Source organism: Protopterus annectens, chromosome 4.part0 (assembly GCF_019279795.1).
Source record: "Protopterus annectens isolate FY-2018-M chromosome 4.part0, PAN1.0, whole genome shotgun sequence".
In the NCBI taxonomy this organism is placed as follows: Eukaryota; Metazoa; Chordata; order Ceratodontiformes; family Protopteridae; genus Protopterus; species Protopterus annectens.
The window spans coordinates 542,844,433-542,857,583 of NC_056733.1; the positions used below are offsets into that span (position 1 = coordinate 542,844,433).

The following is a 13,151-nucleotide window of genomic DNA, read 5'->3' on the forward strand; positions in this document are numbered from 1 at the left end:
TGGGAAAGGGTGAGCTCAATCAAAAAGACAGGACCATACAACTGCATCTGCCCCAGTAGGGCATTTGGGGTTAGAACAAATTAAACACTAGAAATGACTACTTAGAGTGCTATAGAGACATTAGTATTGCATGGGACAGTGCTATAATATATATATATATATATATATATATATATATATATATATATATATATATGTGTGTGTGTGTGTACACACACACACACACACACACACACACACACACACATACATATACATACATACATACATATAGCTGAGTAGCTATGTAGCTGAAACACTATTATGTCCTTAAGGGGTCATTTGCATGCATCCCATGGGCCTCCACTACAGGAGGTAAGGCTTAAGGTATTACAGAGTAAAGGCTTAAGCTTTACGGGGTCTTTCTTGTAGTTTTTACTAAATGCTTTGTCTATGTGACCTTTTTATACTTTGGCACACATATATATATATATATTTATATATATTTTTTTTTTTTTTTTTTTTTTTTTTGGGATGCAGTGGTCCTTTGTTCAATTTGTGGTAGAAGCAAAAAAAAAAATCTGTAATGATTTACTCACTTTCTTGAGTAGGTAGTACAAATGACCACCTCCTAGTATGGCCTACTGAGTGCCTTGATGTGCACAGAGTGCTGTAGAGACATTGGTATTGCTGTGTATCATCTTGGGCAGCTGTTTAATGTTCTCATTTTTTTAGCTTTTCAGTATCATACATATTGAAGGCGGCCACGGTGGTGCAGTGGTTAGCATTGCCGCCTCACAGCAAGAGGTTCTCCGGTTCGATCCTCGGCTGGGGTGCCTTCTGTGCGGAGTCTGCATGTCCTCCCTGTGGTCGCGTGGGTTTCCTCCGGGTGCTCCGGTTTCCTCCCACATCCCAAAGACATGCTGCAGGTGGATTGGACACTCTAAATTGGCCCTAGGTGTGCGTGTGAGTGTGCCTTCTGTGGAAGGTTGGGCGCCGGGCTGGCAACTCGACACTGTAAAACTCCACTGCCATTCAATGTGCGGACAAGGTGATCCGCTGTGGCGACCCCTAACCGGGAAAAAGCCGAAAGAAGAAGAAGAAGTATCATACATATTGAAGGTACTGTCTTACTAAGGATGAATGTACTTTGTCTCAAAAAAGAAAAACAGTTAGGACTACATTATGTTGCTTAATATCAAACAAAGGATATTTTTTAAGTATTTGTCAAACATGAGCAATGATTGCTTTTATTTTGGTTCACATGCTGGTATTTTATCCTCTTTGTATCTGTGCCATGCAGACATGCTAACATATTTTTCCTAGTTCAGTTTATAGACAAAGAGAGGATTTTTTTTTACTGTTTAAGACATTTTACAGAAGAAGTCATGACATATAATATTAACGGCTTTTTGAAAAAAAAAAGAAAAAAGAATCAGGAAAAGTATTTGCCTGAATTAATTTGAAAGTCTGTCATCCAAGTGTTGGTAACAATCCTACTCTTACCTAAATAGGCTTGCTGAAAAATGAAGGAAGGTCAAGAGTGAACATGATGTTTTCAGGTTATTGTTTATTACTGCTGTCTGCGGTAGTGTTGTGTTATCGCCTCACAGTAAGATGTTGTCCTGTTCGATTCTCAGCTAGAGCGTCTTCTGTGTGGAGAGACATGCATGAATGGGCGTGTCTTCGTTGAAGGTTGTGCGTCAGGGCTGGCAACTTGGCACGTAAAATCCACTGGCAATCATTAGCGGACCGGAGTTCCGTTGTGACGACCCCTAACCGGGAAAAGCCGAAAGACACAACAACTGCTGTACTTCTTAACTCCCTTTTCAGGTTTAATTTCTGCTTGTACAGGTCACCCAGCCTCAGTCTGCAAATTATGAATCCTGCTTCTCTCAGGAACACATCATCATTGTAGAAGGTGTGAAACTGTTCAGAGGTAAACGGGTGGGGGTCCATGTAGTTTGCCTGGAGGATTCAACTCTGCAGCCATGTCAGCTGCCTGGGAAGGTGGGTACCCCTCGGGGGGATGAAGGACTGGCCACCGGAGAGCTGACTGGTGTTAGACGTGTTTCCTCTGCAGCATTATGCATTGCATACTGCACTTTTTTTTTTTTTTTTTTTTATCTTGTCACATCTGGCAGTAAGTGTAGAGGTTACGGTTGTAAATTGTAGTTTCTGTGGTACAGGTTTTGATTTCCTCGGCCCTAGTTTACCTACTGTGTGACCTTTAGCAAGTCAGTTAAGCAGCCATTGCTCCTGGGCTGCCCCTGAAAAGAGGCCATGTCCAGTGAGCCTACATGGTTAACAAATTTTTCTCTTGCTTGAATGTTGCTTCTCATGCAGATTGCCCTGTTCAGATTTTACACTGCATGCCTTTTACAACTTTCTTTGGCCTTTGGAAGCAAACTGCTATGAGCTTAAGAGCCTTAGGAGCAAAATACATTTTTAATTAATCAAAATAATTCTGATGGGAAATTAAAATGTTCTATAATGACAAATGTATATTACTTGCATACTGTTACATTACTCGGTGCAGCTTTTATTTCTAATATCTCAATAAATGTTTATTTCTTTTTGACTCTTGGCATCAGACTATCACACCTGAGTCATTCATTCTCACAGGGCAATAAATTGTCTAGCCTATCTGTTTATTGCTAATCATTTACACAGTAACACTACAAATATCTGCTTTAACTTGAACTTGTTTCAATCAGAGTAATTTTTTTCATTACTTACTGTGTTACTCTAGTGCCACCTCCTGTTTCCTTTTCGTAATACATAGTATAAAACTGGAAAGATAATTGCACATAGTATCAATTGTTATGAACCACTTTTGTGAAGTGCAGTACACGACAGATAAAATTTGTGACATTAGCAATTTGACTTTACCATATATCTAGCTGTTTGCACAACCTCAGCTCAAAGATATATACATAAAGGTATGTAAAGCAATGCATCTGAGCTAGCATATATTATTATTGTCAGGTCAACAGACATTCCCACATATTTCTTATTTGTAAGATCAATACTTTCAGAAACCAGACACTCAAAGCATACATTTTATATTCTTATTTAAAATTAAATCCTTAGTGCATTGGTGCCTGTAGTTTACATTTAGCCTGCCGAAGACCATTTCTGTGAAACATATTTGGCTACAGCCCATAGTCTGAATAGAGAATTTGCTCACTATATTACAAATTACCCATCTGGTAGGATGCTCATACATGCAAGAGAGGTATGTGGGGCCTTGTTCTTTACATGAAAAAAACATGAATACGTTGCCTTGTCAGTCTCATTGTCTTGTCAAAAGTATTTAGAAAGCTGAGAACCTATATGATATTTGGGTAGATCCTTGGTCTATGATGCAGAAGTTCTTAGGTTACCAGCATACTTACAAGGAAATCAATCACACTTTAGCATGCGACAAAGCCTTATGACTTCTATACAGAATGAAGGGAGAACAAGCTTTTTTGACATGGAAGTTTGAATCACAAAATAAATGATTTAAATCAAAATACAAAATGTAAAAAGGTATCATGGCTACATGATGCTCATGTACAGATTTGCGGGAGGAGAAAAGGCTATGGCATGCCTTATGGGCTAGCACTGTTAGCACTGAGGCTAGTGTCTTTGTCACTTTGTCACTTTATATTATGCTTTAAAACATCTGACACTGTGGGATCTGCTGTTTTCCATAGTTTGTGGAGGCTCCATCTCATACAGCCAAAGCAGACATCACAAAATGTTTTGTCCCTTCTGTCATTTATACTCATTTGTTTTTCTTTCTAGGTTCAGGTTCATAGATTAGAACTAGGCTAACTCCCCTTGTGAGTCATTTTAAGCCTAGCCAATTATCCCTTGTGAGACTCAAACCTTGCACTTTGTGTTTATAAGGAAAACACCTTAACCATTAGGCCACCCTCCCAACCATAATTTGATATACAACAACAACAGTATGTAAGGGCAGTTCTCTGTTTCTCTGTTCTGTTTTCAGCAGCACTGCCATGGTCCTAAGGACTTAGGGAAATTGTATGTACTCCTGTCCTGTATTTGCACCTGTCTGATCTGAATGGTGCACTTGTTTGTGGTCCCTAAATAATTTAAGTCGTTGCTCTTTCAGAATGGGTGCCAAATTCGAAAAGAGTTGCACTCAGTAAGTCTGGCCTAATTCTGAAATACTTGCTCTCAGTTTTAAATGACTTACTTTGGTGTAAGACTTATCTATAAACAAGCTTACTATGGGGACCAGATTCCAAAACACCTGCTCTCAGCCTGGTCTCAGTGTAAGTGGTCACCTACACTGAGAGCAAGTCATTTAGAATGGGGGCCCAGATGTGCCTGATGTTTAAAACAACAACAAAGAAACTGACTTCACTGAGTGCGAGGGCAGTGGTCCACAAAAGAAAAATTTATATTTTCTTTTATTTATCTGTTTTGCTTGTTGTCTGCAGTACTTCTCAGCTTCTAGGGACTTGGAGGAAATGGTATATATCTCTGTACCATCCTTTATACCTCTTTGAACGCTCTTTGTGCTGATTGGTGTACTTGTTTGTGGTTCCTTAAACACTTTACATAGTTACTCCTTCTGAGCAGATTCAAGCAAAGAGTGGATGCGTCTTTGCATGAAAAACATGAAGAGGATGGTGAGGGGTCACCTTACTTTTGGCTTAAGCTTATTAATATAATGTTACTGCTGACCAGCTAATATATTCTGACTTCATACTAGAAAAAAGCAATCTATGATTTTCATCTCATTTAGTGCTGAAATTGATTTCCTAGTAGAAAAAGCAAACTGCAAATTTCATCTCATTTAGTGATGGCAATGATTTCCTACTAGAATAAGCAACCTGTGAATTTCATCTCATTCAGTTATGACTGATGACTTATAACTCTGACACCTGTACAGAAGCCAAACAGCTGGCATTTTTTTTGTAGGTAAAGGGAACTGTTTTTTTTTTTTAAATGTGAGGGAGATTGCTATGCTTTCATATGTGCTGTGATGAAAGGAGATACTGCCAGCATGGCTAGCTGGAATTTTGTAAAGAATTATATGTCATTGGTGAATATCAAAATGATTTATACAAGATGTTTGTTTACAAATATATTAGAATTGCATGCCATGTGTATATCAAACTGCTTGTACATTCATGTGTGTTGAAAAGGTATTTGCAAAGTGATGTGTATGAAATGTAACCACAGTGTGCCTACTGGAACAGCACAGAAATGTACATGAACTACTGTAACTGTTTAAATGTATAGATTTAACAGTAGAAACTGGAATACAGGAGGTTAACCTCAGTCCAGCAAACTTTAGAAAACTTTCTGAAATTAAATTACTTTATAGGCTACACAATAAAGAGGCTACCTGTCAAGTTTTCAATGCAGCTAGAGATGCAAGATCTGTACTAGGAAGCTTTCTGTACTGTCCTTGGAGTGAACTAATTGCTAGTTTTGAAGCATGAAGGAATGCAATTGTTTTATGACTGCCAGCATCTGCCAAAAGATCTGTGCAAAAGCCCTTGTCTGTATATTTGTACAGGTAGATGCTAAATGCTGCCAGCTTTTAGCAATGGGGGTGTTGGCCTGGGAACTAGAAGTCAGATGACAAGAAATGATGTCATTCTGCAAGCTATCCCAGCAGTAACATTTTAAATATTAATTTGAGAAGTCTCTCAGTGAGACAAAGTGTTTTGCATTCTGTCTTGGACCGGACAACAACAAGAAAAACATTCACCACATCATCTGCCTTGCTCTAATGAAGTAAGTTTCTAGAGAACAGTATAATTCTCTTAAATACAGACAGGAACATAGTAAAGCTTAGTTTAGATGTTTTTCTTTATTTGTGTGAGCCTGTACTGCAATGCTATTTTAAATATTTCCTGTGATTTTGAACTCTGATGTCACTGTGAATATATATTTAGTATTGTCTTTTTATTTTATTATTTATTATTAAATATATTTAATCCATTCATTGTGGCTGATCTCTGCAGAGATATTTAAGTTTTGAGAGTACCTGCATACTTATTTGGTGACACTGTGTGGGCCACTCCTAATAGCTTTGCTCTTGGTCAAACTGCCATTTGTATTAATATTACACAGTAAGATTGGACACCCTTTGTTAAGGGCCCTAAAGTAGCTGATAAGTAGTGACTGGTAGCAGTGATAACTACCTTATAGTGTGGGCAGAAGGGGCATAGCTAGTAAATCTGTACCAGCCTTTCCCAGGTGTGTAGGTGTGTAGTATGTGTGTGTGTGTGTGTGTGTGTGTGTGTGTGTGTGTGTGTGTGTGTGTGTGTGTGTGTGTGTGTGTAAATCAAACCCCAAAGAGTGTATGTGTCAGCTACTTGGGCAGGGACATGAAGCACTGCTTGTACAGAGAGGGTGCTGGAGGTCTTGGTTTGGTCACTCAGCTGAGATCTCAACTCTACAGCTGTGCCAGTGGGGAGTTTTACTTGGGATCTGGAGAAAGAGGAAGAAACCAGCCCTGGACTGACTGTGGCCTCTGTGTGCTCTTAAGGGAACTTGCACTTGATGCAGAGAGCTTCATCTGGAAATACTGTGTGTGCACCTGTTATCCCCTCAGTGAACACCCCCCACTGTTGCCAGTGGTGAGGATTGAGGCTCCTTGATTACTGGTCCAGTGGATGATCGTCACATGTGCATTGACCCATCTTCAAAGTATGTCCTAGACTTAAGGTTTCAAAGCAGAAGGGAGTCTTCATGGCCTGGAATGTAAGGCATGCATTCTCCCCACAATAAATTATGTGAAATCAAAAAGAGGGACAACTGCCTCACAAAGTAACTCAGGTGTCCAACCTCATCATTTTTTTGGTCATGCTCACCACAGCACGAAATAAAAGCCAACAATTTATTAAACTGCAGTAACAAAATAAGTAAGCGCTTTCACGTTACTAGAACGCTTCTTCAGACTTACTTCACCATTGTGATCAAAGAAAATATTTTTCTATGAAAAGACCAAGGTCCTTTGCAACAACAGGTAAAATGACAAGGACTTCTTTGCTTCCAAAATGTGATTAGGCTGTATTTGCAAGCATTAAAAGTCAGACCATTGTTTTTTATACCAGGAATGAGTACAGTTAGCCCATGCAAGAGTGCTGACACATCTATACAGAAGATAATAATCATGCTTAGTTTGCAGGCCTTGACGAATGCCCACAGGGATTCAGAAACATTGCATCTGTGACCGCAGCCGAGCCATTGAGTGAGTTTACACAGGTTGAAAAGGTAATCTATGTAAATATGTAAATATCTCTGTGTATGTATATGTATATATGTGTATGTATATATATATATATATGTATATATATATATATATATATATATATATATATATATAAAATATATATTTATATATATATATCTATATATCTGTATCTATATATATATATATATATATATATATATATATATATATACATATATGGATTCTCTTCACAAGCTTGAAGTTTTAAAATGTCAAAATGCAAATGTTCGAGACCATAAGATTGAACTTTTGCAACTTCAAACATTTTGAATGGAGATCACTGTGCAATTTACCATTTTCTTCACTGTAGTGCGATCTCAGAGTTGATATATTTACTTAGCAGGGGGTATTGGAGGGTGCAGCCCCCCTGCAAAAAACTTAAAAATAAAAATTTGTTTTTAATTTTTTTTTAATTACAATTTCAAAGTTTCAAAACTTTGATCTTATGGTCTCGACCATTTGCAGTTTGAAGTTTTGAAACTTCGAGCTTGTGAAGTAGATCCATATACATATATATATATATATATATATATATATATATATACACACGGGTCTACTTCTATTCGCTGATGGGGGGCTGTGAATATGAATCCAACACAGGCCTGGTGTCTGTGGACTGAGCGTCATCCGTTCTACGCATAGATCTGGTGTCTGTGGACCGAGCGTCATCCATTCTACGCATATTTCGTCCCACATCCGATCCAGCCGAGGGAGCATTGGTATATGTGATATTGTTAGAAGTAATTGGAATATACCCAGAACTGACGAAAGTATAAAGGAGCTGATAGGTGATAGGCCAAGTTTTGGCTTTAGGAGAAACAAAAACTTGAAGGATATTTTGGGACAAGAAAGGGGACCCCAATTGAAACAGCTTATTACCAAAAAAGGGACTATACCCTGTGGCATGCAAGGCTTGCAGTTACATTAATACTTTTTACTCATGCTGTGTTGCTGGTCGACATCAATTTTATTAAACTTTTGAACATAGTGGTGTTCTGCAGCGATTTTTCTATTTGAACTGTGTTGCGCTCAGCAGACCTTCAGTGAAGTATCTACAACATTTTTTGTATCAGTTTCCTGTTCGTTTGTGTTGAAACCTCACACACTATGGAAGAGAATGCCTTGGAAGCCAGCGAAGGGGCTCAACAAGGAGGTTCAGTTTCGAACAAGGCAGAGAGACAAAGAATGAATTTTACAACTATTGGTAATCCTTTGTTGAGTTTTGATTTTCATGTAGCCACAAAAGAGAGATTAACTGAATCGGTTTCTGTGAACATTGACCATAATTTTGAAGAAACACTTAGAGACTTTAATTATAAAGTCAACAGACTAAAATGTCTGCAGTGGCAGCGAAATCATTTTGAGGCATTGCCTCAAATCTGGCATAGTACCCAGGGGCATGAGGGTGTTTTGTATACCCACACAAGGTGAACGTTACCCTGAATTGCTAGCCAGATGGCAGATGATAAATATCAACACTGGTTTCTCGTACATGAAACTGCTGCTAGAATTTTTTTTACCTGAAGAGGAACAGCTGACTAAGGAGGTTGAGTTGCTGCAACGGAGACTGGAAGTGGGTTTTAAGGGGGACAGATATACTCAAAGACTTGAGTTATATCATACTTGTTCTGTCAGTGATGATAAGATACAGCAGCAGGTCAAGAAACTCCAAAGAGACTATGAAGATTTTACAAGAGGTAATATTTTTGTGTGGCCCAGAGACAATCGTAGAGATACCAACCAAAGAACCACCTTAAGCAATGCTCCCTCGACTGGATCGGATGTGGGACGAAATATGCGTAGAACAGATGACGCTCAGTCCACAGACACCAAATCTATGCGTAAAACAGATGACGCTCAATCCATGGACACCAGGCCTGTGTTGGATTCATATGGGACAAGCCTCGATGCTTACTACACGGGTGCTAGATGGAGATGTACAACAAGGAGCTGATAATGTTTTGCAGTCGTTGAATACTGATGTTGTTTCTATGTCCTATGAGGTGGCTGACTCTGAGGGAGCAAGGGTTATACCTCCAGTTTCTAGCGGGAGAGATACTGAAGGTTGGCTGCTTGAACTGGGGGCCAGGCCTAAAGAAGTTGTTTGTCATGAATGTTTTTTAGTGCATTTGCCGGCTCCGGTGAAGAAGAAAGGGGAGTGGAAGCGCTCCCTCAGCGAAGGGAGAGGAGCAAAGAAAAGGAGGACACTGGATTGACTGGTAATTTGGATAATGGCATTGTTTATAATTTATCTCGTCATATACTTTCTAATGAGGAGTTATAAATAAGGGATTGACCTTTGTCCCAAGTCGAGAAAGCTCTTTTAATGAGATTGTTATGGATATTATGTTTTTTTGTAGGAATGTTATGTTAAAACAAATATATGGCAACAGCCAACCACTCCAACAAGGGTTATGACAACCTAGTAGTTTTGCGCCCCCCCCCCCCCTTTTACAGGTTCGATGCACACCTTTATTAAATGTTGCGAACAAGATTTTTTGCAGTATTTGTATGAGGACAGAAATAAGAAATTCCACAATTTAACATTGCCACAACGGGTGGCCCTGCAAGGTCTGCAGAATAACAGTGAATTGGTTATAAAACAGGCGGATAAAGGCGGGGTGGTTGTGGTTTTAGCTAGTGTGTTTTATCATGACAAGTTGAAAAGGTTGCTGTTGGACATTAATACATATGTTCCTATTTCACCTATACTTGTGGACCATGTTATTAAAAAAGTGCAGAACTGTTTGACTGAATGTTTAAAACAAGGCTTAATGGGTAGGGATCTTTTTAAGTTCTTGTGGAAAGATAAAGCTGTGATTCCCATATTTAAAGCACTTCCTAAGATACATAAGGATCTGAGGGACCCCCCCCCCCTCTCAGACCCATAGTGTCAGGAAGAGGCTGGGTTACGGAGAATATTTCCATATGGCTAGAAACAATATTGAGACCATATCTGGAAATGATAGAGGAGATCCTACAGGATACTGGCCAATTTCTGACAACATTTGATGCTTTTGATGAAGGAGAAATGAAGGGTAGATACATGATGGTGACATTGGACTTACAAAGTCTGTTTACAGTCATTAGCAATGAATATGGCATTAAGGCAGTATGTTCTATGTTCGGTGCCATGGGAGTGGACAGTAGACAATTAAAACTGGTAGCTCAAATGCTCACCTTGGTGTTGGAGCAAAACATCTTTATTTGTTTGAATGAGGTTTACAGACAAGCACAGGGGGTGGCTATGGGCACCCCCTGTGCTAATACATATGCCAATCTGGTGTTGTCACATTGGGAGAGACAGTTTGTGTTAGATAGTTGCAACACATGGAGTGATAAGATTGGTCTATACAGACATTTTGTAGATGATGTGTTTATTTTGTGGAAGGGAGAGGAGCATGAGCTGCCAGATTTTATAACATACTTGGAAAGCACAACCTCGTTCCTACATTTCACGGTCACCCATTCTAGAACAGAGGTTGATTGCTTGGACATAAGCATTAAACAGGATAGTGATGGATTCTCAACTGTTGGAAAAATACTTTGCTGAGATATGATAGTATGCATCCAAGATTCACCTTTGGTAATATAGTAAAGGGACAGCTTTGTAGGGTTTCCAGGATTTGTACGGATGAGATGATTTTTGAACAAGAAGCTGAGAGTTTGGAAGGATACTTTCAAGAAATAGGTTATAAAAAAGAGCTTGTCCAAGGGGTGATGAATGAGAGAAGGATCCATAGGCAAGGTAAGATGGGTCCCTGGTTAAATAAAGGTAATGAAAGGCGAAATAAGGGTGCCATCAGCTCCCTTGCTAATGATGAACATAATGTTAGGATCGTGTTTACATATAGCAACAATATACATGGTATATGTGATATTGTTAGAAGTAATTGGAATATACTCAGAACTGACAAAAGTATAAAGGAGCTGATAGGTGATAGGCCAAGTTTTGGCTTTAGAAGAAATAAAAACTTGAAGGATATTTTGAGACAAGAAAGGGAACCCCAAATTCAAACAGCTTATAACCAAAGAAGGGACTATACTCTGTGGATCGTGCAAGGCTTGCAGTTACATTAATAAAGCCTCAGTGTTTACACATCCTATTACAGGAAAGATATTCCATTTTAGAGCAAGAGCCATTTGCAGGGCAACAGATTTGGTATACATAGCAGAATGTCAACAATGTGTATGTTTTTACATAGGCAAGATGACTTGTATGTTTAAAGTGAGGATTTTACAACATCTATCAGCTATTAGAACTAAGAATATACATAATGCCCTTTTTAGGCATATTGATCAGAATGAGGGACATGTTTTTACATTTAGGGCTATTTGGAACATGAGAAAAAGTTCTGGGGGGGGGGGCAATATAAAAGATTTTACAAAACTTGAGGAAACCAGATGGATAATTGAACTTATGGCTCATAGGCATCCTCGTCTTAATGAGCTAGTTCCAATGAAACCTTCCTTGAAAAATAGGCGGGTACATTACTGAGGAGTGATTGGCTGTAGCCGTACTTAAATATGTTATCCAATACAATAGCAGGTTATCTGAAGAAGGGCTTGAACTCGAAAGCACTTAGAAGTGGACAATTTTAACTTGTGTTTTACTCATTCTGTGTTGTTGGTCGACATCAGTTTTATTAAACTTTTGAACATGGTGGTGTTCTGCAGGGATATTTTCTATTTGGACTGTGTTTTGCGCTCAGCAGACCTTTGGTGAGATTTTTTGTATAAATTTAGGAAAGAAAACAGGCAGATTAACAGACTGATTGATGTTAGATTCTGACACCACCTTAGGAAGGAAGGAAGGAAGGAGTGATTTGTAATGTTACTCTATCTCAAAGAAAAATCAAGTAAGGAGGTTTAGAAGACAAAGCTTGAATTTCTGAAATCCTTCTAGCAGAGGTGATAACCACCAGAAAGACAGACTTCCAAGTCAGAAACTTAAGATCACATTTTGCTGCTGGTTCAAATGGGGAATGAATCAAAGGCCTGCAGTACCACATTTAAGTTCCATGGAGGGGTTGGATCTTTATAAGGTGGTCTCAAAAGAAGGGTAGCTCTCAAGAAGGCCTTACAAAGTTTAGATGAAGCCAGAGTGGAGTTCTCAAATCCAGTATAAAAGTTAGAGATGGCTACTAATTGAATAATGGTTGAGGAGCTAGCTCCTTCATGGAAAATTGTAGCCAAAAACTCAAGGACATTTTGTACAGGGGATGAAAAAGAATCAATATGTTCTGAAGTGCCCAAAAGACAAACCTTTTCCATTTACTTCTGTAAAGTTTTCTTGTAGAAGGTTTATTGGAAGATAAAAGTATATGACAGGCTGGAGAAGACAGCACAGGTTGTCTGGCTATTAAAGGAAGTGGAGAAACCATGCTGTGAGCTTTAGGTTTGCAATATTCAGATGAATCATGCCTGTTGGGTGAGACAGAAGGTCCAGAATCCAAGGTGGGTAAATTAGATGAGGCCAAAAAAAGGGGAACCAAATTTGTTGAAGTCAGGAAAGTGCAATGAGAATGACTTTGCTCTTCAACTGAAAGTTTTCTGCAGAAATTTGGGGATCAAGGGAGTTGGGGGGATATGCACAGAGGAGACCGGGAGGGGGCCAATTGTATAGCAGACCATCTCTTGGTGATTTTCCTAGTGGGGAGATTAGAGCATAGAAGCTACTGCATCTATTGTTTAGTGGAGATGCAAATAGGTCACAGCCAGGTTGGCCCATCAGCGAAAAATCATTTCTGTCACTTCCATGTTGAGAGACCATTTGTGAGGTAGTAGAATGGACCTGCTCGACTTGTCTGCTATCACACTGGACTTCCCCGGATTGAGCATTGCTATCAGAAAACGGTTGGATGAGATCATCCATTGCCACACTCTTGGAAATTTATGACATAAT

The 13,151-nt window shown here is 39.1% G+C and overlaps 1 long non-coding RNA gene across 1 annotated transcript in view; it reads right to left on the reverse strand.

The window, feature by feature from the left end:
* Nucleotides 1-2,716: 2,716 nt before the first annotated feature.
* LOC122799428 overlaps nucleotides 2,717-13,151 on the reverse strand; it is a 107,894-nt gene continuing 97,459 nt past the window's right edge. The window contains exon 4 of the long non-coding RNA XR_006364469.1: nucleotides 2,717-2,771. This is a non-coding gene — a long non-coding RNA (uncharacterized LOC122799428). The remainder of the gene's footprint in view (nucleotides 2,772-13,151) is intronic.